This window comes from Prionailurus bengalensis, chromosome B3, assembly GCF_016509475.1.
Source record: "Prionailurus bengalensis isolate Pbe53 chromosome B3, Fcat_Pben_1.1_paternal_pri, whole genome shotgun sequence".
Classification (NCBI taxonomy): Eukaryota; Metazoa; Chordata; class Mammalia; order Carnivora; family Felidae; genus Prionailurus; species Prionailurus bengalensis.
The window spans coordinates 125,130,431-125,140,135 of record NC_057355.1 but is presented as its reverse complement, the minus strand read 5'-3'; the positions used below and the strand labels follow the sequence as shown (position 1 = coordinate 125,140,135).

Here is a 9,705-nt window from a genome sequence, read left to right as displayed (position 1 = left end):
GAGCTTCCAACTCTTGATTTTGGCTCAGGTCATGATCCGGTTGTGGGATCAAGACCCTAACTGGGCTCCACGCTGCTTGGGATTCTCTCTTTCTCTCCCTTGTCCCTGCTCATGTGCTCGCTCTCTCTCTCTCTCTCTCTCTCTCTCTCTCTCTCAAAAATAAAGATAAAAAAAATTAAGAGGCTAAATTTAAGTACTCTCCATTCTTTGAAGGAAAAAGCTTGATGACATTTCATAAGACATACGTGAATGTCATGTATGTGATTTTACACCTGAAGAATAAAAATTGAAAGATCATTGATGTCATCAAGTACAACGTCAATACTAATGAGTTTTATTAGGCTGCTGATTTTTCTAGACTTAACTATTTAGGATATAATTTAATTCAAATTATATTGACCACTTATCACCATGACTAGTCTTTATTTAAGTAAAGAGGATTATTTCATTTGTGACATGTTGACCTGTGGTACTCCAAAGGGTACGGAGGCTCTGATTTTCAAGATATTAGCTAAGTTTAACATGTGATATTGTGTTAAGCGATGTGATTTTGGGGGAGTATACACAAACTTACAGTATTCACTATTCATTAAGAAATCCACAGGCCATGTCTCAGCTGAACCATCTGAACCTTAGGAGCAGTAAGGAAAGCTGAATGAACCAATATATTCGATTCAGATTCATGAAATTTTAACAGGGTTTCTGAACTGCAGCCCATAAATACTCTGTTGGGGGTGTTGAAACTCTCAGCTTTGACTTAGGAAAAGATAAACTCAAAAAGTAGCAACTAAATAACCCTTCTAGCCTGGTGCCTCAGATATAAGTAAAAATGACAAAGGACCCATTCAAAGTCTTCCACCCTCTATGTGTAAGTCCCTAAATGACAATAATGATTCTATTATTTAGTTAAGTAAAATCTAAACAGCTTATGAATGGAATAAGGGAAAGCTGATATGGTATTTTATTGTTTTATTTTTTGATATGGTATTTTAAAAATAAATTATTATTCTAGCTGAGTAATGGTCCTTATCATTTTTTTCTGATGGAAAATTTACTGTATTTTACTGCTTGATTAATTAATATTGAATGTGATGAGGTTTGACTAAAGCATTGTCCTTAAATTTTTAATTTGGGTTCAGGTTTTAATGAGATATTCTTGATACTTCAATAATTAAGGTCCATCAAATTGGTCTATTCTACCTGCCCAATATATAATTTTACTTTACAGTAATTACAGGAATTAATTAAATTATTCAATAAATATTTATAGAATACCTACTGTGCATGTTTGAGACACTGTCAGAGACTAGGGTACCACAATAATCAAGACAGACATGTTCCTGGCTATATCAGTTTGCTAGAGAAGTATCACAACTAGGTGGCTTAAACAAAAGAAATTTATAGACTCATACTTTTGGAGGCTAGAAGTCTAAAATAAAGGTGTTGACACATTAATTCCTTCTAATGGTTGTGAGGGAAGGATCTGTTCCAGGCTTCCTTTCTGGGCTTGTAGATGGACATCTCCCCCTGTCTCTTTATATCAACTTCCCTGTACATGTGTCTATGTTTGTGTCCAAATTTGCCTTTTGTTTTTTAAAGTTCATTTATTTATTTTGAGAGAGCGAGCGAGAGAGTGTGTACATGAATGGGGAGGGGCAGAGAGAGAGAGAGGGAGAGAGAGAATCCCAAGGAAGCTTCACACTGTAAGGGCAGAGACTGATGTGGGGCTTGAACTCACTAACTGTGAGATCATGACCTGAGCCAAATCAAGAGTCAGATTAACCAGCTGAGCCACCCAGGATCCCCCAAATTCCTCTTTTTCTAAGGAAACCAGTCATATTGGATTAGAAACCTACCCTACTCCAGTATGACCTCATTTTAACTAATTATATATTCAATGACCCTATTTCCAAATAAAGTCACATTCTGAGGTACTGGGAATTAGAAGTTCAACATACAAATTTTAGAGGAATACAATTCAATCCTAATACCTAACCTATGGACTTTCACTCTAAATGGAGGCAGGTGACATTTAAATAAATTACAATAAAGTATAATAAATGGTATACCACTGCATAGATCAGGTAGTGGGTGAGCACATAACCGTGGTAAGGAGCCCAGATTTTATCCAAAGGAAAAGTCCATTTTAAGGACTTTTTAAATAGAATTTCGACATAATGAAAGTTGACTTTTGGAAAGATCTTGCTTCCCTGTGGAAAATGTATCATAGGGACAAGCAGACAAAAGTTGAAGGTAGTCCAGTTTAGCAAAAAAGCAATGAGAATGAGGGAAATGACTGGGTTCAAGAAATATTTAGAGCAGACTCAGTAAAACTTAGTATTTCACTGGAAAAATAGAAGTGAAGGAAAGAGAGGGGGTTAAAGGTGACTTCCATGTTCTGGCTTGAAAAACTGAGCTTTGAAAATAGCAATGTCATTTGCTGAGTAGGGAAATATACAAAGAGCAGGAGAAGCTGATGTGTTCATTGCTGTTCATGTTAGTATTTAAATATTCCGTAAAATTCAGATGGGCTTGTTAGTAGTCATGGTAGTCAGTGTTATGGATCTTGATCTCAGGCAAGAAAGATGAACTTGAGATAGAGAGTAAGGTAATTTCATAGGGTGGGTCAGAGTTTTGACAGCCAAATAGATGGTGTATTGGAAAGAGGTCACTAGAAAAGCCCTTAATGAACTTTCTACAAAGTTATTGGCTGGGTTCAGGAACACAGCAAGAGTGAGGAGGTACTCTGGAATGAGCAACAACTGAAAGCTGCTACCACCTCTAGGCTTGAGGGGAAAGAGAAAGGAGAAGCTACTGGAAACTACAAGAGCTATAGCTGTAGGAGAAAGTTGCCTAACAGGAATGGTCTCTGGTACAGCAATGCAACCACTGGTAACCCAGAGCCTGGCAGGGAAGGAGCCAGAAAAATGTTAATATCTTACCTCTCCCCTCCTACTATCTACTTTCCTACTGGTATTTTCCTTGACAAAAGTAAACCACCAACCAAAGAACTGATGATGCACATCGTAAGAGGTCAGTTTCCCACAGCATAGAACAGGGTAGAGAAGAGTGGACAATAGACCTGGAGGAGCAAATGAGGATACCAGCACACGCAGCACACAAATGATTAGGGCCTGGAATTTCGGGAGAGAAATAGATCATCCAGGACGAGATGCAGACAAACAGGCCTAAGATCAAGGTTTGCCAAACACCAAAATGTGTGTATCTAGAAAAAGTAAATAATAATAATAATAATAAAAAGACTTAAAGAGAGTGATTACAAAAGCAGAGAGTTGGCATTTCATGAAGTAAACAATATTCCAAGAAGGAGAGAGCAGCCAACAATATTAAATGTTGTAGTGATAGAAAATAAAGAATGAAAGGGTATGTGAAATTTCACTTATATGGTCGCCATTTGGGAACTCAGTGGGTAGCTTCTATGAAATGGTAGGGATGGTAGCCATATTGTGCCCACATGAAGAACAAGGAGCATATGAGGAAATGAAGAGAACAAATATAGTTAATTTACTCCTGAAAGGGAGTAGGAAATATGAAAGCATATCCCCCCCCCCTTTTATATAAAGGATTGGAGAGATAAGTATGTGTTGCAAACCCTATCAATTTAGCTGATGTGGTCTTGATATTTTTCTGTGGAGACTGGCCATGCCAGCGTTAGGAAGATGATTTTGCCATTGTTCCTTAGGTAGCTGTGGTCCCTCCAGGGTCGGCTGCTTTGAACAAAACAGAGTCAGAAGGCTTGACAAATGGCCACTATTTTAAAAGCTAACATCTGGTTTCCTTTACTGCTCTGGGAATGGACATTGTGTGTGGCTTTTCAGGGAGCATCCACTGGACTACTAGGTCTGTTTCTTTAATTCGATTGAGATTACTACAGTATTCACTGATGCTAATTTGATAATAGGAAGAAGATTTTCCAGTACTCCCTTTGCTTCCTCTCACCAAGGCATTTGATTATCCCACCTATCTGGGGATTTAAACATGAATCTCTAAAGTGCTAGACTTCCTCAGAAGACCAGATGTTGGAAGAGAGAACCACTGGGCTGTTCTACTTTATCACATTCTTGTGTTACTGTGACATATGGTGTGAAGCAAATATTAGTGCATGAAAATATAAAACATCAGGATGCATCTGAGTTATTTCTCCCTAGTTACATTTGATCTGTGAATGGCGGAAACACTCCATTTCATAGCCATATTTATCATTCAGAGTAAATCATGCATTTGGGGGGCATAAAATGAGATGCTTTAGAATGCATGCAATTACCAACTATTGCATATTTCTCCAAAGAAAGATTTGAATTATATGGTCAGTAAAAAGGGTTGCGGCTTTAAAATGTGGCAAAGAGAAGCTGAGGTGAAGAATACATTATAATAGGTTAATATTAAGCAAATGTTATTTTCCTTTCCCTTCAGTCCCAGAAATCAATTCCTTTAACAGTTGCCTTATGGAGTATTTTTGTTTGTTTTGTTTACTTTGTTTTGTTTTTATTATACAGTCATTCTTGAAATTTAGCATCTGTAAATCAGACTTTTATAGATCAACTAATAGTTTTCAAGAGATTTCCATTGCATTTTCAGAGTACACTTGGCTCTGAGACATATTAAAAATTACTTTTAAAATAATTTGCTAGTGGGACAGGCTATCAAGATAAAAAATCAAGAGTGAGTATTAGAGAAGCTGTGAATAAATGCTAAATCTAGTGTTAGAGGTAAAAGGAAATTCCAGGAGAAAATTTAAGGTCAGCTTAGTTTCAGGAGGTTAAACAGACAATGTCAAGAATCCTTAGGGTCCAAATTAGGAATCAGCAGAAGCACTGAGGCTGCAGCAGTAAAGATGTCTTAAGGAAGAAATCCCCAACTGTTTATCCTTGTTTTCCTGTCTTAGTTCTCCTTCCTTTACCCTCTGACTTGCACTACAAAAACATACAGTGGAGGTTAGGATGAGGATTTTTAAATTTATTTAAAAAATTGCCTTGAAAAATAGTCAAATGAATACTATCCTAATCTCCTTATTGCTTGTCAATATAAAGAACAGACTAGGGAGTACTTACAGTTTAATTTTTAGAAACTACTTTAAAAATTGTTGCCTTAAGAACCTTAAGTGGTTATCCTTCCCTTGGAAGAACTTTCTAATTTTATACATTTATATATTCTCTCCTGCTACCTCCCCACCTCTTTCCTCCACCTCTATCCCCCAAAAAGCCCAACAAAGATATGTCATTTCTTTTAATAGACCTGATTATATACATTCCATCTGGAAATCACCTCTTTGCTTTCTAAGATACCAACCCATCTTGTAATCAAGCAAACTGATGCTAATGTTTGTTTGTTTGTTTAATACAGTGACTTCACATTTGCAATGAAATATTGGGTAAGATAAGAGTCTCAGCTTTCTTAGAGTCAATAAAGCTTAGAGTCTCAGCTTTACTTTTTTTGGTAAGGTCCAAATTACTCCTGCTCACCAGATAGGGAAGCCCATATGCAGTCATTTCTTTTGCTTTTCTTTCTGCCCTCCCCAACCTTCTGTCCTCATGATAGTTTGCTATACATATTTACATCTTGTTTCAAGATTTATGTCTTCTGCAATGAATCTGCCTCTACTCCTCCTGGAAGACTTATGCTTTCCTTCCTATGTGTTCCCATAGTATGTTTTTATTAAAGCATTAAAGCACATTTCACATTGTACTGTCATTTTATCTCCACCCTTCCCAAAACACAATGTCCTTTAAATCAAAGCTCTATTTTATTCTTGCCCATATTCCTAAAATTTGGTACAGTATACAGCATATAAAAATAACAACAATGCTAACAAGGAGATACAGAAACAGAAAAAAAAATAATGACAGTAGGGGTGCCTGGGTGGTTCAGTCGGTTAAGCGTCTGACTTTGATTCAGGTCATGATCTCATGGTACGTGAGTTCGAGCCCCACATCGGGCTCTGTGCTGGCAGCTCGGAGCCTGGAGTCTGCTTCAGATCCTGTGTCTCCCTCTCTCTCTCCCCCTACCCACTCACTCTCTGTCTCTCTCTCAAAAGTAAATAAACATTTAAAAAAAATTTTTTTAAATAATGACAGTAATACCAACTTAAAGACAATACTTACTAAGGTTTTATAGTCCAAAGTTTGTCTTGGTCACTTACATGTTAAAATTGTTTCTTGTTTGAAAGAAACAGAAAATCTCAAAATAATGAATTAAGAATGAAAGAAGTCTACTTTTTTCCTCACAGTCAAGAAGTTCAGAGGCTAGACATAATATGTCACTCTGTGGTAGCAAAACCCCAGGCTCTTTGTATCTTATGATCCTCCATGGTAGAATTCTATTCTGAAGGTCATCTCATGCTTCAAGATGGATGTTAGAGCTTCTGGAGATCCGGCCATCATGCCTAATTGCTGTCAGCCAAGAAAGAGAAGGGGGACAAACTCCTCCTCTTCACCTACTTCTTTTAAGATCTCTTCTCAGAAGTTTCATGTGGAACTTTGCTTATGCCATATTGGCTGAAACTAGTCACATGAGCATTCCTAACTGAAAGGCATGGTGGGAAATGGAGTCTTTTTTGTGTGCAAATGATGTGAAATGTTCATTTTCTATATCAGACAAGAACACAGCTAAGTAATCCAACTCTACTGCAGCACCATAAAAACCATCCCTTAACCACAGTGCAATATTTCAATGCATCTGCACAAGGATGCATGCTCTATAAAAGGAGTAAGGTTTCTGCTGCCTTGTCAAGTACTTCTGGTCCTTACCCAGGTCCTACTGCAATACTGGTGGTCCCAGTGATTTTATCAAATAAATCATGTTTTAAAAATAAAGCATTTAAAAAGAAGTCAAAATGCCTCAGTAACCAACTTAAACTTTATGTGTTTAAATGTGAGATTTGCCCCCTGCTAATAAACCTTTATTTAACTCAGACTAAGCAATACATCTCCCATACTGAAATATCTTCCTTGCCCAATTAAGCCAAAGAGGAAAAAAAAAAAAAAACTGAAATGATTAGTAAGGAAAAATGTAGGGATTAACACACCCTCTTAAATGGTTTTCAAATATTTTTAAGACTTAAGAAGTGTTTAAAGTTTGTCATTCCTAGTAGGAAAATATTATCTGAATGAATACCCCAATGGGAAACCACTGTAAAATGTCTCAGTTGCATATTGGGCAGAGGGGTAGGGATTATCTTCACAGCACCCCAGCTTTCTCCATGAGAAGGCCAGAGGTACGCTGGTTTGTGTTATTGTGATGTCCATTAGGTGATCTAAGTTGCGTATCCTTCAGCAAGAGCTTTATTTGTCAGAAGGGCATTATTCTTGACCTCCAAATTTGGCTGACAATTTACTGATGAGATTCATAAACTTTGGGTTGCTCTGATATTTTTATATATTTGCTGGGTTCTGGGCCACATGCTGGAAGGCCATGATAACTTCTGGATCCTGCATTCCTGCAAGAACCTCTGGATCACTAAGAATTTCACTGAGCCCAGGCATTCCTGACATTCCAGGCTTGCCTCCTGTCATTCCAGGCATCCCCCCCAGGAAAGCCACCTGGGAAAGAGCCATCCTGAGCTCCTGATAGTCCTCTGGCTTCTTCTTTCTTCTAGGCTCTCTCATGTTCTTTCCAAGCCTTCTTAACCCTTTCTACTTTTTCTTTGATCTCTCACTTTTCATATTTTCTCTCCTACTTTCTCTGATGTCCAGCAGTTTTCTGGATCCTCGGTTGAATTTCTCTCCTCATTACACTAGCATCTTCATTATAATCCAGTTTACAAGCAAGGGCAAGATCATGTGCTGCTTCTTCCCAATGGCCTAGAAGTCTGTATGCTTTCCCTTGTTGCTTGTAAGGTTGAGCTGAATCAGGATTTATTTCTATAGCTCTGTCACAGTCTTGGGTGGCAGTATTTATTTGGCTTCTGTAATTTGATGAAGACACTGGCTCTCTTGGCATACAGAGTGCCCAAGCAAGCATTCAGCTTAATAGCATCTGTGAACAAGTCAATGGCTTTCTGTAGTTCACCATCACTTAGGGCATCATTGGAAGCTACGTTTTTATCATTTGCCATATCCATCATTTCCTCAGTCATCTCTACATTTTCATCTCCCATTTCTTGAGGGGCATAAGTATCTGGTTCAATCACACTTCACTGTAAACTTTTAGACCACTTTCCTCACTTTATGATTCGTCTATCTTTGTTTTCCTCCTCCTTTTTACTGTTTTTTCTTCTTTGATATTGTCTTCTGATTTAGTTTTATAAATAGCAGGTGGTATTTTACCCCCATGCTCTCCACCCACTCATGCAGGAAGTGCATTTCCTCAGTGTGCAGAATACTCAGATCCTGCCTGCACATTTTCACCAAGGCCCGAAGCTTGTTCACTGTGGGGTCCATGGTCCAGAGGCAACATGAGGTGGTGGGTGCAACAGTGGTTGCAGTCTGATTCCAGGCATGGGACTAGTTCAGAGTGACTGAAACCATATGACTAAATAAAAATTGGGGATTCTATTAGGAAAGAAGGAAAGAAGAATTGACATTAGAAGATAATTAGCAGTCTTTGGCATATGTGTATTATCAAATTTAACCCAACCTTATAAGTACTAACCTTAGGGTACTGTTATTACTACCATTCATTTATTTGATGAATATGATTGTGCATTACTGTACATTAGATATAGTTCTAGGGCTTTGGGATTTGGCAGGACACAAAGCATGCAAGCCCTTGTCCCCTTGGAGGTTTTATTCTAGTTGGTAAGGGAGACATCAAACAAATACACATATAATATGCTAAACAGTGATAAGGGTAGTGAAGAAATGTTAATCAGGGTAGGAGAATAGTGTATAATGTTAATTTTAATGGAGTGACCCTGAAAGGACTTTGAAGAGGTGACTTCTGAGCAAGGATCTGAATGGAGCCATATAAACATCTGGGAGAGGAGGTTTCCAAGCAAAAGGAACAAAAACACCTTCATTTGATGGGTGCCTGAGTGACTCAGTCAGTTAAGCATCTGGCTTCAGCTTAGGTCATAATCACGTGGTCTGTGAGTCCTAGCCCCGCATCGGGCTCTGCTCACTGGTTCAGATTCTGTGTCTCCCTCTCTCAAAAACAAATAAACATTAAGAAACATTAAAAAAAAAAAAAAACACCTATAGTTGGAAATTAGGAAGTTAATAAAAATGTTGGTGAATATGGAAGTAAAATCAGAGAAAGAGGCAGGGTCAGACTGCAGAGAGTTGTAAACAATAAGAAGTTTGAGTTTTACTTTTGCGTTTGATAGGGCCGCTGGAGTTTTGGAGCTGATGAGTGAAATGATTAAATTTAGATCTTAAATAAACGATTTTGGTTGTTGCATAAATTACAGACTCAGAGTGTATGTAGGACCAGTGGGATAGAAGGCAGAGTGAAAGAAGAAAGCAAAAAGACTATTTTAAGAGTGTAGGTGAGAGATGATGATGGTTTGGATGAGGATGGCAACAATGTTGAATGTGATAAATGATGAGAGGCAGGGTATACTCTGAAAGTGGAGTTGATGGATCAAATGTGGTAAGAATGAAAAACGTTAAGGATTGTAGGTTTTTATAATGCTTAATTTTATACGTCAAGTTAGCTGGAGCATGGTGCCCAGCTTTTGGAATTGGTTCTCTAATCTTACTAAATCGAAGGCACTGATGACTACTCAATTAGTAAACAGAGCATGGA

General features: G+C 37.9%; 1 pseudogene; it reads right to left on the bottom strand.

The window, feature by feature from the left end:
* Positions 1 to 7,285: 7,285 nt before the first annotated feature.
* LOC122467971 lies at positions 7,286 to 8,399 on the bottom strand (annotated as a pseudogene).
* Positions 8,400 to 9,705: the final 1,306 nt, after the last annotated feature.